Raw genomic sequence first — 21,165 nt, 5'->3', positions numbered from 1 at the left:
TAGTTTTTACACATGGGATTACTCCTGCATGGGTCAATCACAACAGGTGTTCTGTAAAAAAAATGAATATTGATGTTCCATGCAATGCACGAGAATCTTGATTGTGATTATATAACGCAAATCACGAGCAAGAAGCGACATTTTTTTGACACAACCACGTTAACATGGCCACGTAAATCACTAGCTAAAGTAAATACCATTATACTTATATCCCGATGCAAAAGGTTGAGTACATGTCCGAAGAGTAGAGTCGCACACACGCACTCTGTCTCTTAGAATCTCTCTCACACACACACCAGTTACGTGACGCCCACTTAAGCAGACACGTATGTTACAATTTGTGCACCCGCAGGTACACGTGATGCTGAGCATTTATTTAAGCCGGAAGCCGAACCCAAACAGTAGCTGCATTCATTACCCTCCCGCCGCCTCTTCTCTGGTCGCCGTCGCCCGGTAGCCATGGGCCAGACGAAGGTAACAACATACTCCAGACTCCCGCCGGAGCGGCGCTTTAATATAGAAATTTTAGTGGTCATGCATGCATCTTTTTGTGCTAGCACTCCTGTATAAGGGTTGACCGGTCGCTTCCCGCGGACGTGCGCGGGCGGCGGAAGAGGAAGGAGAAGGGAAGCGGGCTGTGGAGTAACGTTTTTTACCACAATTTCTTAGGAAACTGAGTGCAATAATTGAGTAGTTTTGCAAACTACTAGTACTACACCTGAAACGGTTCAAAACCTATACTCACTTGCCAGCGCGCGCTTCCCGCGTGAAACGGTCAGCGTCCCCCTGGAGCGTCAGTGCCACATTAATGTCCGGCTAGAGCGGAGGCGACCTCTCACTGGTGCTGGCTTTGAAGTGGCGCGACGGCCGAGAGAGTGCCGCTTCCCGGTGCACGCGACTGCTCCGTGTCGAGACTGGCCATAGGCCCTGTTTGGATCCATGGGTTAGAGTTAGTTTGAGCTAGTTGGGGCTCAAATAGCCCTAAACTATCCAAGCATGAGGGTTTTAATTGGAGCAAGTTGCACCGAACCCACCAAAAAAAACTATCCCACCCAAGAGGTGCTAACTGGAGATAGTTCTCATTGGGACCACTGAAAAGTCACTTTTCTCTCTCCATGAAGTGCATTTATTGTCAATCTAACCCTGTCACCCAAACACCTCTTTGGCTACAGTTAGTTCAGGGTTAGTCATGAGTTAGTCTAACCTCTAGCTAAGTTAGAGTATCAAACAGGAGCAGCATAGGACATGCAAGTTGCTCAAAGCATACAGGCAAATTCGTACGTGAAAGGATTTTTTCTTTTTGAAAACGGAACGTGAAAGGAATTTTTTTTAGAATGCTCTTGGCATGTCGCTAACATGTGATAGTTAACCGACCTCAATAGACGGCAGAAACGCCAGCCCGCCGCACTTTGATAGAGACGAGGAGGGAGAAGCGATACAGGCTGCTGGATTACTAGAGATAGGTGTCGCACGGAAGCCAAGAAATATGGTGATAGCATGGGTTAGCCATGTACTAGTATGATACTACACTGGGCTGCCGTGTATCGTACTCTTCCAGTCCACTGTGGAGATGATTGGTTAATTTTATATCGCTGAATAATATTAAATATTATGAGTGCAGACGCTCCACCACGAGGTTCCTTGCTCCTTCTCGGTCGTCCAGAATCTATGTTCTTCCACTCTATTTTTTTTACATGAGCTTTGTTCATCCTTTTGCCAACACGCGAGACATCTAGCATCAAGGTGCACGTGTTATGCAAGGATCGTTCCATCTATATGAAGAACACGTGGGACTGGAACTACGAGACGAACATGTACCCAGGAGTGGACGTACGAACCTGAGTAATGTAGCACAGTAAGTGAAGTAGAAAGGCACAAATGGTATGAACATGCGTGGTATATAGGGTGTGTTTGGTTGCGTTCTCGTCTCAGCATAGTTGTTCCCTCTTCATGCATGCTCAACTCAACACCCCTCTTCATGCATGCTCTCTTCATGCATGCTTCTAGTGTATTTGTGCTAAACTAGTGTGGACTCATGCACCCTCCATACACTCTACCAAACACCCAAAAGTAGGTCGAGAAGGGAACTCTTGGGCGGCATTTGTCTCTTACTACGTACTACCACTAAATGTTGCACATGCAATGCACGGTGATGTTATGGAGTACGTGCCTAAGTACTCTACTACTACTATATTAGTTGGAGGCACATATTAACTTTTATATTTGTTTACGTGTATGCCCCGAGACCTTCCAACTAGATGTGTCTTTGTCTCCAGGTCGCACTTTGTATCATTCATACCACTAAGTACTACTACGTGTGGTCTCCGACCCAGAAGTGTAAGAAGTGGAGACTGTCAGGACCCCGATTCCAAGTCACATCAATCTAGCCGGTAACACCTCATATCACTTTGCGGCCTCACACACGGTATCCCCACGGGTGTCGCCTTACCATGGCCCGGGACCGTTTGCGCCTTTTGGCTCACGTATATGATAGTGTCGCTAGCATCCATATGACAGAGAACCCGGGCCGACATGGCTAGTCGTGAACCCAAAGCGGCACTAACCTATGGGGACAGGCATACATGAATCACATCGAGCATGTCGGTCATCAGCGAGTGAATCCGGGCTGTAGCACTGGGCTAACAGGACTCCAGGGAACTCGGGCTGTAGCAGGCTAGGCAGGACTCCGGATGTCATCGTGTGACATTTCCCCGAAGGGACAGACATTGGAACGAAGTGAAACACATGCCGGCCAGTCAAGTGTCCTGAGCAGTAGTGCTGGGCTAGCAGGACTCCGGTGAACCGGGCTGTAGCAGACTACTATGGCTCAAGGAGCACTAGACTACATTTCCCCATAAGAGAGGCTGCCAAGGATAAACAACTAGATTGTCGGATCCCACAGATACCAAGCATTTCAATCATACACACAATATGCTCGATATGTGCAAATACAACATGGCATCACAACAAAACTCTACAACTCAAGTACTTTATTTAAAGGCTCAGGAGAGCCATACATAACATGTTCATACAGGTAGGGGTCACATGACCCGACACTCAAGTCATACAAGCATACAAGCATACAAGCACATGTGGAAGCAAATAGTCTGAGTACAGACACTAGAAAGAAAGAAGGCTTGACGAAGCCTGACTATCTACATAGGGCCCTCCATGGCCAGAATCACCACCTGGGTTGCAAGTTACTCATCGACGTCGAGGTCTACATAAACCCCATCGGAGGGGGCGGTGTTGTCGTCTGAAAACAATAATTAAGTCTTACAACAGAACCTACTATACATGCTCATTCTCAAGAAGGTGGTGGAGTTATTGCAGCAAGCCAGCTTTGACTCTTGGCTAAGCTATCCTACGAGACACCACTGTAAAATATTTTCCGCACACGAGTCCACTAATCACCAACACAATACTCCACCGGGATCCTCCCTCGTCACCCTACGAGAGGGCCATCCTCGGTACTCACACTTATCTTGAGTCTTTTAGTAGTAACCATTAACTTGTCTATGAACTGTATAGGCAACCAAGTAGTCCTTTACCGCGGACGCAGCTATTCGAATAGTTTTATAACCTGCAGTGGTGTACTTCGTCACACATGTTTCCACCACTTAGCGTCTGCACACGACATGTGCTCGACAGACTTCAAGCGAAAGCTGACGTGGGTGTAGACCACAACCTAACTAACCGCACAAGTCTTTAGTCCAGGTTTATCGCCTATTCGGGTTCCATCCGCAAGGAAATCCGACCGGGGTGTCCTCAACGGCCCCAAACGATGTGTGCAGGGTTCTCGAGACACCAAACGGGCGACTCGGTACACCGTGCCACGGTGTATCTACCGCATCATAGCCCACCCCTAGGGTCAGCGCTACGCACGGCCGCCAACACATAACCTACAAACACCAGAAACTAGTTGCAATTCCTGGACAGAGGACGAGAGAGGTCAGTAAATCGAGTGGAGTCATATTTCAGGGCCCAATGTGTGGTAGTAGCTGAAGCTTAAATCACGCATACAGATCTCAGTTCTTATGGACGGCCTCAATGAAACAACCCACCATGTACTCCTACATGGCCTCTCATCGATACCTTTACCAAATCATGTTCAACACATCCCTCACATTACCGACATAATCATTTCACTCTAGCCCATCACCCAGATGAACCAGACCTGACACAACTCTAAGCATAGCAGGCATAGCAAGGTAGGAAACACATACATGCCTCAAAAAACTCCTACACATGCTAGTGGGTTTCATCTAGTTACTGTGGCAATGACAGGTCATGCAGAGGATAAGGGTTCAACTACCGCAGCACACAGCAGTTTGAAACGTTGTTGTCCTAATGCAGTAAGTGAGAGAAGAAGCGGGAACATGGGATTGTATCGATATGATCAATGGGGCTGCTTGCATGATGGAGTAGTAGTAGGGTACTGCCCTTCAGTTGGATACTCGGAGATATCCTCGGAGGCAGAACCTACCACGAAAGACACCACAGAATACAATCATCACATGGCAATATGCAACAATATGATGCATGCTATGACATGGAAAAATGAGGTGTCCTGCCTAATGCAACGTGAAACAAGTTGAATTGGGTCCATTTGAGGGAGCTTATGTTATTAAGCATTATAAGTGTATTATCTTGTTTCACCTAAACAGCAAGGTTAAAGTGTTTTTTCATGCATGAAACCATTACAGATGGAAATATTGAATTTTTCTGATCAAATTTCATATATAAATCTTTGCATTTGGAGTTATGGATTAAAAGTTATGAATTTTAGAAGTTTTGGTTATTTTCTGGAATTTCTTATAAAAGAATAAATCCAGAAACGGATTTACTGCATCAGCCTGGCGTCAGTGTGACGTCAGCGGGTCAAAGGTGCCAGCACAGGTCAAACCTGACTGGTGGGCCCCATCTGTCAATGTCACAACTAACTAACAGAGTTAGTTAGTGTTTCGTTAGCACTAAACTAGGTTAGTTAGGCCCTGGGCCCACATGTCAGTGAGTCAAACTGTTAACTAAAATAATTAGTCTTAACTAAACTAATTCTAATTAGACAGGGCATGGTCCACACGTCAGCGACTCAGGGGAAGTCAACCTGGGTCCACACAGGGTGAAACAGGGTCAAACTCAACGGCGTTTAGCCACCGGTGAGGCCAGACGCGGCGGAGCTGCGCGGGTTTCACCTACAAGGCGTCGTTCGGCGCGCGGAGCATAGCTACGGGATGCGGACGCTCGTCCGCTTCAAACTAGGGTGGTGGGGCGGCCGGGGAATGGCCGGAGTGGCGACGGCGATGAGCTTGGCGGCGGCCGAAGCTCGGGTGCAGGTGGGGAGGAGGCTGTGGTGCGCAAAAGAGCATGGTGAGGTGCTACGGGGGCTCTACGCGATGCGGGGAGCGCATTGGGCGCATGCCCGGGACCAAATGGTCACTGGAGCATCGCCGGCGACGAGCGCGGGTGGTGGCGCGTGCGGGTGAGCATGGTGCAGTCGCTACGGAGTGCGAGAGGGGAAACAAAGAGGATGGGGAGATGGCTGAGCTCACGGGGGTCACGACGAGGCAGTCAACAAGGTCGGGGGCGAGCTGATGCGGCAGGGACGGCGAAGGGGATCTCCGGTGGCCGGAGTTGGGGAAGACGAAGTCGGGGCGATTCCAGAGCGGGCGAGCGCTCGGGGCTCGGCCTGCTCGACATAGTCGACGACGGCGGAGCTCGTGGACACGACGGCGCGGCGCGAGGATGACAGAGGGCGCTGAAGGAAATATGCCCTAGAGGCAATAATAAAGTTATTATTTATTTCCTTATATCATGATAGATGTTTATTATTCATGCTAGAATTGTATTAACCGGAAACATAATACATGTGTGAATACATAGACAAATATAGTGTCACTAGTATGCCTCTACTTGACTAGCTCGTTAATCGAAGATGGTTATGTTTCTTAGCGATAGACATGAGTTGTCATTTGATTAACGGGATCACATCATTAGGATAATGATGTGATTGACTTGACCCATTCCATTAGCTTAGCACTTGATCGTTTATTTTGTTGCTATTGCTTTGTTCATAACTTATACATGTTCCTATGACTATGAGATTATGCAACTCCCGTTTACCAGAGGAACACTTTGTGTGCTACCAAACGTCACAACGTAACTGGGTGATTATAAAGGTGCTCTATAGGTGTCTCCGAAGGTACTTGTTGGGTTGGCGTATTTTGAGATTAGGATTTGTCACTCCGATTGTCGGAGAGGTATCTCTGGGCCCTCTCGATAATGCAAATCACTTAAGCCTTGCAAGCATTGCAACTAATAAGTTAGTTGTGGGATGATGTATTACGGAACAAGTAAAAAGACTTGCCGGTAACGAGATTGAACTACGTATTGAGATACCGACGATCGAATCTCGGGCAAGTAACATACCGATGACAAAGGGAACAACGTATGTTGTTATGCGGTCTGACCGATAAAGATCTTCGTAGAATATGTGGGAGCCAATATGAGCATCCAGGTTCCGCTACTGGTTATTGACCGGAGACATGTCTCGGTCATGTCTACATAGTTCTCGAACCCGTAGGGTCCGCATGCTTAAAGTTTCGGTGACGATTGTATTATGAGTTTATGTGATTTGATGTACCGAAGGTAGTTCGGAGTGCCGGCTGAGATCGGGGACATGACGAGGACTCTCGAAATGGTCGAGACGTAAAGATTGATATATTGGACGACTATATTCGGACATCGGAAAGGTTCCGAGTGATTCGGGTATTTTCGGGGGTACCGGGGAGTTACGGGAATACGAGGAAGAAGTAATGGGCCTCATGGGCCAAGTGGTGGAAGAGAGGAGGCAGGGCGCGCGGCCCCCTTAGCCCAAACCGAATTGGACTAGGGGGCCGGGGCCCCTTTCCTCCTTTTCCTCCTTCTCCTTCCTTCTCCTTCTCCTCCTTCCTTTCCTCCTCCTAGTAGGAGTAGGAAAGGGGAGTCCTACTCCTACTAGGAGGAGGACTCCTCCTGGCGCGCCCATAGAGGGCCGGCCGGCCTCCCCCTTGCTCCTTTATATACAGGGGCAGGGGGGCACCTCTAGACACACAAGTTGATCAGTTGATCTCTCCCAGCCGTGTGCGGTGCCCCCCTCCACCATATTCCACCTCGGTCATATTGTAGCGGTGCTTAGGCGAAGCCCTGCGTCGGTAGCAACATCATCACTGTCACCACGCCGTCGTGCTGACAGAACTCTCCCGTGAAGCTCTACTGGATCGGAGTTCGCGGGACGTCATCGAGCTGAACGTGTGCTGAACTCGGAGGTGCCGTGCGTTCAGTACTTGGATCGGTCGGATCGTGAAGACGTTCGACTACATCAACCGTGTTGTGCTATCGCTTCCGCTTTCGGTCTACGAGGGTACATGGACAACACTCTCCCCTCTCGTTGCCATGCATCACCATGATCTTGCGTGTGCGTAGGAAAATTTTGAAATTACTACGTTCCCCAACAGGCGTGGCTACGGCGACGGTGCGGCGGCAGAGGCGTCGGCCATGGTGGGAGAGGGCGAGGGAGAGGCGTTGGGGGTGAATGGAGAGGTCTTTGGGGTCGGGGCGACGACGTGGAGGTCGTCCAGGCGTCCAGGGGCGTGGGCGGCAAGCAGGTGGTGACATGGCGAGCCTAGGCACGCCGGCGCTCACCTCCCTGCCTGCCTGCCTGGCGAGAGGAAGCAGCTGACTGGCCATGGGCCAACACAGTGCTGGGCCGCCAGGTGGGCCGGCTAGGGGGGTTTAGCCAGGTTAGTCCCTTTCTCTCTCTTTTTCTGTTTTTGTTTATTCTGTTTTGTGTTATGGAATAGTAAAAGTACTATTTCATTTATAAAAACCCTGGAAATAATCAGAGGCACATTTGAAAATATTCTCAATAGCCTAAAATTACTTTCAGGATTATTTGGGCATTTAAATTATTTTATAGCATTTAAATTCCCAAATGCAAATACTATATGGATTAATCCAATAACCTTAGGATGTCCTAGAAAAATGTGCACTATTTTTGTCAAAGGTTTTAACCCAAAACAAAAAGGGTGGACTTTTTAGAAGGGCATTTCAGGTTCATTGGAAAAGTTTTTAGTAACCCTAGTTGTTCCAGGGGGGAGTGCTGGGGGTTTTGTCATCCCCATTTCAGTTTTCTGGAAATTTAAACATGATGCAACAATCTAATGCATGAACTAGCTAAGGTGTGACAACTCACCCCCACTCAAAAGAATCTCGTCCCGAGATTTAGGATCCGTTGGGAAGAAGGTGGGGTACTCGAGTCGAAGACGATCCTCCCTTTCCCAAGTGGCTTCCTTTTTGGAATGGTGTGACCATTGAACCTTGAGAAACTTGATGTTATGGCGTCGAGTGGTATGCTCGGCTTGATCAAGGATACGAACGAGATACTCCCGATAAGAGAGATTATCTTGTAGATCAAGGTTTTCGTGGTCCACTCCATGGATAGGATCCGCGAAGCAACACCTGAGTTGAGAAACGTCGAAGACATCGTGAACTCTAGAAAGATGTGGAGGTAGTTCCAATTGGTAGGCAACTTCTCCTCGTTTGGCAAAAATGCGAAAGGGTCCAATGTAACGAGGAGCCAATTTGCCTTTGATACCGAATCGATGGGTTCCCTTTAACGGAGTGACCCGAAGGTAAGCCTTCTCGCCGATTGCATAAGTCATGAGCCTATGTTTACGGTCATATTGGCTCTTTTGACGAGTGCTACGTCTTGAGCTTGCGTTGGTTTTCCCCGAAGAGGAAGGGATGATACAGCACAGTAGCGTAAGTATTTCCCTTAGTTTTTGAGAACCAAGGTATCAATCCAGTAGGAGCCTACACTCAAGTCCCTCGTACCTGCACAAAGCGATAGCTACTCGCAACCAACGCGATTAGGGGTTGTCAAGCCCTTCACGGTCACTTACGAGAGTGAGATCCGATAGATAGAATATTTTTGGTTTTTTTGATATAAAGATGCAAAGTAAAAAGTAAAGGCAAAGTAAAAAAGCAAAACAATATAAAAGTGATGGAGATTGATATGATGAGAATAGACCCGGGGGCCATAGGTTTCACTAGTGGCTTCTCTCAAGAGCATAAGTATTCTACGGTGGGTGAAAAAATTACTGTTGAGCAATTGATAGAATTGAGCATAATTATGAGAATATCTAGGCATGACCATGTACATAGGCATCATGTCCGTGACAAGTAGATCGAAACGATTCTGCATCTACTACTATTACTCCAGTAATCGACCGCTATCCAGCATGCATCTAGAGTATTAAGTTAAAAAACAGAGTAACGCCTTAAGCAAGATGACATGATGTAGAGAGATAAATTCATCCAATATGAAATAAACCCCATCTTGTTATCCTCGATGGCAACGATACAATACGTGCCTTGCTGCCCCTTCTGTCACTAGGTAAGGACACCGCAAGATCGAACCCAAAGCTAAGCACTTCTCCCATGGCAAGAACTACCAATCTAGTTCGCCAAACCAAACGGATAATTCGAAGAGACTTGCAAAGATGACCAATCATGCATAAAAGAATTCAGAGAAGATTCAAATATTATTCATAGATAGACTTGATCATAAACCCACAATTCATCGGTCTCAACAAACACACCGCAAAAAGAAGATTACATCGAATAGATCTCCACAAGAGAGGGGGAGAACTTTGTATTGAGACTCAAAGAGAGAGAAGAAGCCATCTAGCTACTAACTATGGACCCGAAGGTCTGAGGTAAACTACTCACACTTCATCGCAGGGGCTAGGATGATGTAGAAGCCCTCCGTGATGACGACCCTCTTCCGGCGGAGCTCCCGAACAGGCCCCAAGATGGGATCTCATGGATACAGAAAGTTGCGGTGGTGGAATTAGGTTTTTGGCTCCTGTTCTGATCGTTTGGGGGTACGTGTGTTTATATAGGAGGAAGGAGTACGTCGGTGGAGCACCGAGGGGCCCACGAGGCAGTGGGTGCGCCCCCCACCCTCGTGACCACCTCTTTGATCCCTTGCAGTAGGGTCCAAGTCTCCTGGATCACATTCGGTGACAAAATCACGTTTCCGAAGATTTTATTCTGTTTGGACTCCGTTTGATATTCTGTTTATCCGAAACACTGAAATAGGCAAAAAAAACAACAATTCTGGGCTAGGCCTCCGGTTAATAGGTGAGTCCCAAAAATAATATAAAAGTGGAAAATAAAGCCCAATATAGTCCAAAACAGTAGATAATATAGCATGGAGCAATCAAAAATTATAGATACGTTGGAGACGTATCAGGCATCCCCAAGCTTAATTCCTGCTCGTCCTCGAGTAGGTAAATGATAAAAAGAGAATTTTTTATGCGGAGTGCTACTTGGCATAATTTCAATGCAAATCTTCTTAATTGTGGTATGAATATTCAGATTAGAAAGATTCAAGACAAAAGTTTATATTGACATAGAAAATAATAATACTTCAAGCATACTAACAAAGCAATTATATCTTCTCAAAATAACATGGCCAAAGAAAGTTATCCCTACAAAATCATATAGTATGGCTATGCTCCATCTTCCCCACACAAAGTATTTAAATCATGCACAACCCCGATGACAAGCCAAGCAATTGTTTCATACTCTAACTTTTTCAAAAAAAAATCAATCTTCATGCAATACATGAGCGTGAGCCATGGATATAACACTATAGGTGGAATAGAATGGTGGTTGTGGAGAAGACAAAAAGGAGAAGATAGTCTCACATCGACTAGGCGTATCAACGGGCTATGGAGATGACCATCAATAGATATCAATGTGAGTGAGTAGGGATTGCCATGCAACGGATGCACTAGAGCTATAAATGTATGAAAGCTCAACAAAAGAAACTAGTGGGTGTGCATCCAACTTGCTTGCTCACGAAGACCTAGGGCAATTTGATGAAGCCCATCATTGGAATATACAAGCCAAGTTCTATAACGTAAAATTCCCACTAGTAAATGAAAGTGACAACATATGAGACTCTCTATATAAAGAACATGGTGCTACTTTGAAGCACAATATATGAGACTTGCTATATCATGGTGCTACTTTGAAGCACAAGTGTGGAAAAAAGGATAGTAGCATTGCCCCTTTTTTTGGGCCTTCTTTTTTTTCTTTGGCCTTTCCCCTTTTTTTGGGACAATGCTCTATTGAATGATGATCATCACACTTCTATTTATTTACAACTCAATGATTACAACTTGATACTAAAACAAAGTATGACTCTATATGAATGCCTCCAGCGGTGTATCGGGATATGCAATGAATCATGAGTGACAAGTATGAAAGAATTATGAACGGTGGCTTTGCCACAAATACTGTGTCAACTACATGATCATGCTAAGCAATATGACAATGATGGATATGTCATGATGAACTAGATGGTGGAAAGTTGCATGGCAATATATCTCGGAATGGCTATGGAAATGCCATAATAGGTAGGTATGGTGGCTGTTTTGAGGAAGGTATATGGTAGGTGTATGATACCGGCGAAAGTTGCGCGGTATTAGAGAGGCTAGCAAGGGTGGAAGGGTGGGAGTGCGTATAATCCATGGACTCAACATTAGTCATAAAGAACTCATATACTTATTGCAAAAGTTTAGAAGTTATCAAAGCAAAGTATTACGCGCATGCTCCTAGGGGGGTAGATTGGTAGGAAAAGACCATCGCTCGTCCCCGACCGCCACTCATAAGGAAGACAATCAATAGATAAATCATGCTCCGACTTCATCACATAACGGTTCACCATACGTGCATGCTACGGGAATCACAAACTTCAACACAAGTATTCTTTAAATTCACAACTACTCAACTAGCATGACTTTAATATTATCACCTCCATTTCTCAAAACAATTAGCATGCTTCAATCTTTTCTTAGTATTCAACACACTCAAAAGAAAGTTCCACAAATCTTGAATACCAAGCATATTATTATTAGGCAAATTACCATGCTATTAAGAGACTCTCAAAATAATTTAGGTGAAGCATGAGAGATAAATAGTTTCTTTAAAACGAATCCACCACCGTGCTCTAAAAAGATCTAAGTGAAGCACATAGAGCACAATTATCTAGCTCAAAAGATATAAGTGAAGCACATAGAGCAAAATTATCTAGCTCAAAAGATATAAGTGAAGCACATAGAGCAAAATTATATAGCTCAAAAGATATAAGTGAAGCACATAGAGAAAAATTATCTAGCTCAAAAGATATATGTGAAGCACACAGAGCAAAATTATCTAGCTCAAAAGATATAAGTGAAGCACATAGTGTATTCTATCAAATTTTAATTCATGTATGGCTCGCTCAAAAGGTGTGTACAGCAAGGATGATTGTGGCATACTAACAAACAAAGACACAAATTATACAAGACGCTCCAAGCAAAACACATATCATGTTGGTGAATAAAAATATAGCTCCAAGTAAATTACCGATGGAAGTGGACGAAAGAGGGGATGCCTTCCGGGGGCATCCCCAAGCTTTGACTTTTTGGTGTCCTTGGATTATCTTGGGGGTTACATGGGCATCCCCAAGCTTAGGCTCTTTCCACTCCTTGTTCCATGATCCATCAAAAGAATTCACCCAAAACTTGAAAACTTCACAACACAAAACTCAAAATAGAAAACTCGTGAGCTCCGTTAGCGAAAGAAAACAAAAGACCACTTCAAGGTACTGTAATGAACTCATTATTTATTCATATTGGTGTTAAACCTACTGTATTCCAACTTATATATGTATTATAAACTATTTTACTAGCCATAGATTCATCAAAATAATCAAACAACACACGAAAAACAGAATCTGTCAAAAACAGAACAGTCTGTAGTTATCTGTAGCTAACGCAAGATCTGGAACCCAAAAATTCTAAAATAAATTTCTGGACGTGAGTAATTTATCTATTAGTCATCTTCAAAAATAATTAACTAAATATCACTCTTCAAATAAAAATGACAGCAGTTCTCGTGAGCGCTAAAGTTTCTGTTTTTTACAGCAAGTTCAACAAGACTTTCCTCAAGTCTTCCCAACGGTTCTACTTAGCACAAACACTAATTAAACACAAAAAACACAACCAAAACAGAGGCTAAATAATTTATTTATTGAATAACATCAAGGAAAAATATTGGGTTTTCTCCCAACAAGCGCTTTTCTTTAAAGCCTTTTTAGCTAGGCATTGATAATTTTAATGATGCTCACATGAAAGACAAGAATTGAAGCACAAAGAGGGCATCATAAAACATGTGACAAACACATCTAAGTATAACATACTTCCTATGCATAGGAATCTTATTGGCAAACAAATTGTCAAGGCAAGCAAAAGCTAGCATATGCAAGGAAGCGGAAAGAAACAATAGCAATCTCAACATAACGAGAGGTAATTTAGTAACATGAAGATTTCTACAACCATATTTTCCTCTCTCATAGTAATTACATGTAGGATCATAAGCAAATTCAACAAAATAGCTATCACATACAATATTTTCAACATGATCCACATGCATGCAAAGTTGACACTCTTCCAAAATAGTGGGATTAACATTAGCTAAAGTCATGACTTCTCCAAACCCACTTTTATAAAGATTTTCATAAGATTGAACATTCTACAAATATGTGGGATCTAAAGTTGACACTCTTCCAAACCCACTTTCAATAATATTGCAAACACTATTATAAATCTCATATTCATCATGGGGTTTAAATAAATTTTCAATATCATAAGAAGAATCACCCGAATCATGATCATTACAACAACTAGTAGACATAGCAAAACTAGCATCCCCAAGCATAGGGTTTTGCATATTATTAGCACAATTGACATCAAGAGAATTTATAATAAAATCATTGCAATCATGCTTTTTATTCAAAGATCTATCATGAGTCACTTCATAAAGCACTTCATCACGATTTTCAGATTTATGGATTTCAGGCAAAAGCTTATAAAGATAATCTAGTGCATCCAAATCACTAGGAATTGGTTCAGCATAATTGGATCCCTTAAAAAGATTGGAAAGCGGATGAGGATGAGGATCCATAGATCTTAAGTTCTCTGTTTAGTAATAAATAAAAAACTATTCCAACCATACGAGCAAACAAAAGGCAAGCGGACAAAAAGAGGCAAACAGAGAGGGAGGATAGAGAGAGAGGGCGAATAAAACGGCAAGGGTGAATTGGGGGGAGGAAAACGAGAGGCAAATGGCAAATAATGTAATGCGAGAGATAGGGATTGTGATGGGTACTTGGTATAGTGACTTTTGCATAGACTCCCCGGCAACGGTGCCAGAAATCCATCTTGCTACGTCTTGAGCTTGCCTTGGTTTTCCCCGAAGAGGAAGGGATGATGCAGCAGAGTAGCGTAAGTATTTCCCTCAGTTTTTGAGAACCAAGGTATCAATCCAGTAGGAGCCCACGCTCAAGTCCCTCGTACCTGCACAAAGCGACAGCTACTCACAGCCAACGCGATTAGGGGTTGTCAAGCCCTTCACGGTCACTTACGAGAGTGAGATCTGATAGATAGAATATTTTTGGTGTTTTTGATATAAAGATGCAAAGTAAAAAAAGAAAGGCAAAGTAAAAAAGCAAAACAATATAAAAGTGATGGAGATTGATATGATGAGAATAGACACAGGGGCCATAGGTTTCACTAGTGGCTTCTCTCAAGAGCATAAGTATTGTACGGTGGGTGAACAAATTACTGTTGAGCAATTGATAGAATTGAGCATAATTATGAGAATATCTAGGAATTATCATGTATATAGGCATCACGTCCGTGACAAGTAGATCGAAGCGATTTTGTATCTACTACTATTACCCCACTCATCGACCGCTATCCAGCATGCATCTAGAGTATTAAGTTAAAAACAGAGTAACGCCTTAAGCAAGATGACATGATGTAGAGAGATAAATTCATGCAATATGAAATAAACCCCATCTTGCTATCCTCGATGGCAACGATACAATACGTGCCTTGCTGCCCCTTCTGTCACTAGGTAAGGACACCGCAAGATCGAACCCAAAGCTAAGCACTTCTCCCATGGTAAGAACTACCAATCTAGTTGGCCAAACCAAATGGATAATTCGAAGAGACTTGCAAAGATAACCAATCATGCATAAAAGAATTCAGAGAAGATTCAAATATTATTCATAGATTGACTTGATCATAAACCCACAATTCATCGGTCTCAACAAACACACCGCAAAAAGAAGATTACATCGAATAGATCTCCACAAGAGAGGGGGAGAACTTTGTATTGAGATTCAAAGAGAGAGAAGAAGCCATCTAGCTACTAACTATGGATCCGAAGGTCTGAGGTAAACTACTCACACTTCATCGGAGGGGCTAGGATGATGCAGAAGCCCTCCGTGATGACGGCCCTCTTCTGGCGGAGCTCCGGAACAAGCCCCAAGATGGGATATCGTGGATACAGAAAGTTAGGCAGTGGAATTAGGTTTCTGGCTCCTGTTCTGATCGTTTAGGGGTACGTGTGTATATATAGGAGGAAGGAGTACGTCGGTGGAGCACCGAGGGGGCCACGAGGCAGGGGGCGCGCCCTAGGGGGGCGCCCCCCACCCTCGTGACCATCTCTTTGATCCCTTGCAGTAGGGTCCAAGCCTCCTGGATCACGTTCGGTGAGAAAATCAAGTTTTCGAAGATCTTATTCCGTTTGGACTCCGTTTGATATTCTGTTTATCCGAAACACTGAAATAGGCAAAAAACAGCAATTCTGGGTTGTGCCTCCGGTTAATAGGTTTGTCCCAAAAATAATATAAAAGTGGAAAATAAAGCCCAATATAGTCCAAAACAGTAGATAATATAGCATGGAGCAATCAAAAATTATAGATACGTTGGAGACGTATCAACGAGATTGGGTTGTTTTCAATTTCTCACGAATAACGTGAACCTGCTCTGCTGCTTCCTGAATCATATCCGGGCCAAAGAATTGTATTTCCCCAGTTTCTGACCAGTTAAGAGGTGTTCGACATTTTCGTCCATAGAGAACTTCGAAAGGAGCTTTGCCCAAGCTAGCTTGATAACTATTGTTATAAGCGAACTCCGCGAATGGAAGGCATTTCTCCCAATCCATCCCGAATGAGATGACAGAAGCTCGGAGCATATCCTCCAGAATTTGATTGACTCGCTCTACTTGACCACTTGATTGGGGGTGGAAGGCGGTGCTAAAAGAGAGACGGGTTCCCATAGCATTTTGGAAACTTTCCCAAAATCGAGAGGTGAAGAGACTCCCACGATCTGAGTTAATTTCCAATGGGACACCATGAAGAGACACTATTCGGGAGATGTATAAGTCAGCTAGCTGGCTAGCAGTGATACTCTCACGAACAGGTAGAAAGTGGGCCACCTTGGAAAGACGATCGATCACGACGAAGATGGCATTATTCCCTGTCTTGGTCCCGGGAAAACTAGTAATGAAATCCATACTGATTTTATCCCATTTCCACTCAGGAATAGCCAAAGGTTGAAGGGTGCCAGCAGGCCGTTGATGCTCTGCTTTAACACGACGACAGACGTCACAACTAGCAATGTATTGAGCAATTTCTCTCTTCATCCTAGTCCACCAAAACCTCTGGCGTAGGTCTTGATACATTTTAGTACTACCGGGATGGATGGTGAGAGGGGAATCATGAGCTTCCTTTAGAATCAACTGGCGTAGATGTTGTTTCTTGGGAACCACCAAGCGGTTCTCAAAGAAAACAACACCTCGCTCATCCACGGAAAAACATTTAGCAACTCCGCTAGCGATGTTTACCTTAATCCAGGATATGCCCTTATCACGCTTCTGGGTAGCTATGATTTGATCCGTAAGGTTAGGCTTCGCCACCAGGGTGGATAGGAATCCTCGAGGAACTATGTGAAGGTTAAGCTTACGAAATTCCTCGTGGAGAAGTGGTTGACTTTGTTGTAACATTAGGTTGTTACAATAAGATTTACGACTTAGCGCATCAGCCATGACATTGGCTTTGCCCGGGGTGTAAGTTATTCCTAAGTCGTAATCTGAGATCAACTCGACCCAATGTTTTTGCTTGAGATTCAAATCCGGTTGGGTGAAGATATATTTCAAACTTTGGTGATCAGTGAAGATCTCGCAATGATTACCGAGAAGGTAATGTCGCCAAGTTTTAAGTGCATGGACTACAGCTGCAAGCTTTAGATCATGTGTGGGATAGTTTTCCTCGTGGGGGTGTAATTGCCGTGAAGCATAGGAAATTACCTGACGATCTTGCATGAGTATGCAACCTAGTCCTTGTCGCGAGGCGTCACAATAGATAAGAAAGTCCTTGGAGAAATCAGGTGGTACCAGTACGGGAGCAGTTGTCAGGCGTCTTTTCAGTTCCTGAAAGCTGAACTCGCACTGTGGGGTCCACTTGAACTTTTTATCTTTCTTGAGGAGTTCAGTTAGAGGTTTAGCAACCTTGGAGAAATTCTCGACGAAGTGACGGGAATAACTCGCTAAGCCAAGGAAGCTTCGAACTTGCTTGATCGTCTTAGGTGGAGTCCAATCAAGGACAGCTTGAACTCGCTCGAGATTGACAGCAATACCCTTACCAGAGATTACATGGCCTAGATAGGTCACTTCTGGCAACCAAAATTCACACTTGGAGAATTTGTCATAAAGGCAATGCTCTCGAAGTTTCATCAATACCAGCCTTAGATGTTCGGCATGTTCCTCCTCACTCTTGGAGTAGATGAGTATATCATCGAGGTATACTACGACGAATTTATCCAAATACTCCATGAAGACCGAGTTCATTAACCAAGAGAAGGTGGCTGGGGCATTGGTTAAACCGAAGGACATGACGGTGTACTCGTATTGTCCATAGCGAGTAACAAAGGCCGTTTTGGGAATGTCCCCGTTTCTGATTTTGATTTGATGGTAGCCCAACCTCAAATCCATCTTGGAAAAGACTGAGGATCCAGCGAGCTGGTCATACAGATCGTTGATCCTGGGAAGCGGATACTTGTTCTTGATAGTGACCAAGTTGACAGGTCGGTAATCTACAACCATCCGATCCGTTCCATCCTTCTTCTTGACGAAGAGGACGGGGCAAGCCCAAGGAGAGGAACTAGGACGGATGAAACCCTTTTTCAAGGACTCATCGAGTTGGTTCTTAAGCTCGACTAGTTCTAAGGGTGCCATCTTATAGGGTCTTCTAGAAATTGGGACGGTTCCTGGAACAAGGTCTATCACAAACTCGACATCCCTGTCAGGTGGAACACCTGGCAGTTCTTCTAGAAAGACATCCGGGAAGTCTCGGACTACCGGAATATCTTCAAGGTCTGGAAGGGGGTTGGCATTTAGGGAGTAAAGTTGGTGCTTGGCCACTCGAGTTAAGACATTGACTGTCTTGCCCGATGGGTGAGTAAGTTGAATGGTTCTAGTGGCACAATCAATCTTAGCATAATGAGCTGACATCCAGTCCATACCCAAGATGATGTTTATGTCCAAGGACTTGAGAGCTATTAAATATGCAAGGAAGACAAGTTTATCGACAAGAATTTCATTCCCATGGCTTACTCTAGAAGTTTGCCATTTGGAACCCGGAGTTTGAATTACCATGGAAGTGGGCATGTCACAGAATGTCGTGTTATGCAATCGAGCATAGTTCTCAGATATGAATGAATGAGATGCTCCAGTATCGAAAAGAACAGATGCCGGATGGCAATTAACAAGGAGCATACCAAGGCCGACGTTAGGATTCTCATGAGCCTCCTCAGCTGAGACATAGTTGACATGGCCATGTGCAGTGGTGGCTGGCTTGGCGTAGAATGTCTTTCCCGCTGGCTTACCACGGCCAACGGACTTCCCAGACTGATTGTGGTTGTTGTTCTGGGGACATTCTCGACTATAGTGACCCGGCTCTCCACACTTGAAACATGTCACAACATTGGGGCGTGGAGCAGCATTAGCAGCGGGGCCACCATAGGGTTTAGGCGGTGCAAACTCCTGGTTGGGGCGAGGCGCCTCAAAGGATGGCCTCGGAATGAACCTGGGTGGCAGCGCTGTGCTTGGAATCCACACCTGGCGCTTCTGAGATCCAGAGCCGGATGAAGAGCCAAAATCACGAGAGTGCTTGCGTGAAGCGTCATAGTCAGACTGGCCTGTCTCAGCACTGATGGCTTTATTGACCAACTTCTAGAAGGAGGTGCACTCGTGCAGACGAAGATCGTGGCGAACCTCGGGGCTAAGTCCCTTGCAGAACCTTGCCTGCTTCTTAGCGTCGGTGGATACCTCTTTAGGAGCATATCGTGCCAGATTCCCAAATTCATGACTATATGTATCCACAGTCAGTCTGCCTTGGGTGAAATTGCAGAACTCTTCCCTCTCGCGATCTATGAGACCTTCCGGGATGTTGTGCTCACAAAAAGCCTCACTGAATTCAGCCCAAGTTGTGATTTGACCGACCAGGCGCATAGCCTCAAAGTTTTCCCACCAAAGGCTAGCAGGGCCTTCGAGGTGATAGGCAGCATAGGTAACCTTATCAGCTTCGGCTACATTAGTAGAACGTAGCTTGTGGGTGATGCTGCGAAGCCAGTCATCCGCGTCGAGGGGCTCGACAGAATGATTAAACTTTGGTGGGTACAACTTGATAAAGTCATTGATTGACACGAAGTCATTTCGCTATTGACGTGCAGTGTTCTGCTCAATCCGCTCCAACAAGCGGTTAGTCTCACGCTTGTTTCTTTCCGCCTCCAGCATAACTTCGGCCAGAGAAGGCGGGTGAGGCAGATTTTCACCCCTAGCTGCACTGGCTTCTCCCTGCTCCGGGGTAGCAGGGTTGCTGCGGGTGTTGACCATCCTAGGAAAAACAAGACAACGGTTTAGACAAGGATGGCACAAACTTGGCATGGAAGTGCAGAATGTAATGGATAACATGGAATGTTAAGATCTTCATTGCACGACATGGTAATATAGAAACTGCCATATATATACCATTGGTCATACATACCGTACATAGTTTAGTACAAGCCCAGGCTAGAGTACAACTACGGTGAAAGACATTACATCTCATCGGAGGCATTCCAAGCTCCTATACATTTTTTTTCTACACCTCTGGAGCATGATACACACCAAGTCGTATCCCACGGTCATGCAGGACTGTGGAGAATACAACTATTACAGTACTAGTGAAACAACTACTAGCTCAGACGGCTCCGTAGTAATCCTCATAAAAGTCACCACCAAAGCCTGGAAGTGGAACATGATCATCTGGGAACAGACGGTCCTGCGGAGCCTGTGGACCATAGGGACTCGGATGTGGCCTTGGTCCCACAGACGGTGGCAGACGGGGACCACGAGGAGGGGTGATGCCTCCTACATCATGCCACTCCATACAATCTGGCAATCCAGACCGTACAGGGTACAGGTCCCTCAGGTCCATGTATCATGCCTGCACCGCAGGTGAAAACCGAGTCAAAGTGGCCTAGTGATCAACACGAGAGTTGAAAAGCTCCATATGCAAGGCCCGATTTTCGCGGTCCTTATCCTCGAGCATCTCGGCAGTGCTGCGGAGTAGTGACTCCTCATGTGTAGAGTCATAGTACAAAGCCTGATAGTACCCCTGTGCTCCAGGAAGTGAGGCTGGCATGTAGCGGAAATCGGTGTTCTGAAGCAAGGCAGTCCTGGCTCGAATGATAGTCTTCATTGAGTAAGCTGCATCCTGCACAGACATCTCAATAGTGACCCCAAGTTCATAGGAGCAGTGAAGGAGCTCAGTGGCTCCAGGATAAGAGGGATATATCCTGACGGTACAAAGGTACTGGCTCTGCTTGAAGTCTCGGAACTGCTCCTCGACGGTATATTCCGGATACCACCGATAGCCTGACTCGACCATCACTCGAACCAACATGGCCGTATGACCGGGTACATCGAGGCACCGGGTCAGACGAACCACTTGGTTCTGGGAACGGGTGGTTGAAAGCACAGAATAATGCAAAGGCATTAGAATTTCCTAGGAGAAATCGGACAGCATAACGGCTGTAAATGCTTAGAAAAAAGATTTCAGACATCCACAACAGTTTGCAATACCACTCAACAACATCATATCAAGGTTATGGTTCAACTGACAACATACTAAAAGAAGTAGAAACTGTACTGAGGCTTGTAACAACAATCCTATAAGCTACT

Source organism: Triticum urartu, chromosome 7, assembly GCF_003073215.2.
Source record: "Triticum urartu cultivar G1812 chromosome 7, Tu2.1, whole genome shotgun sequence".
NCBI classification, from domain to species: domain Eukaryota; kingdom Viridiplantae; phylum Streptophyta; class Magnoliopsida; order Poales; family Poaceae; genus Triticum; species Triticum urartu.
The sequence above is the reverse complement of the archived record's forward strand: the minus strand, read 5'-3'. Positions refer to the sequence as shown.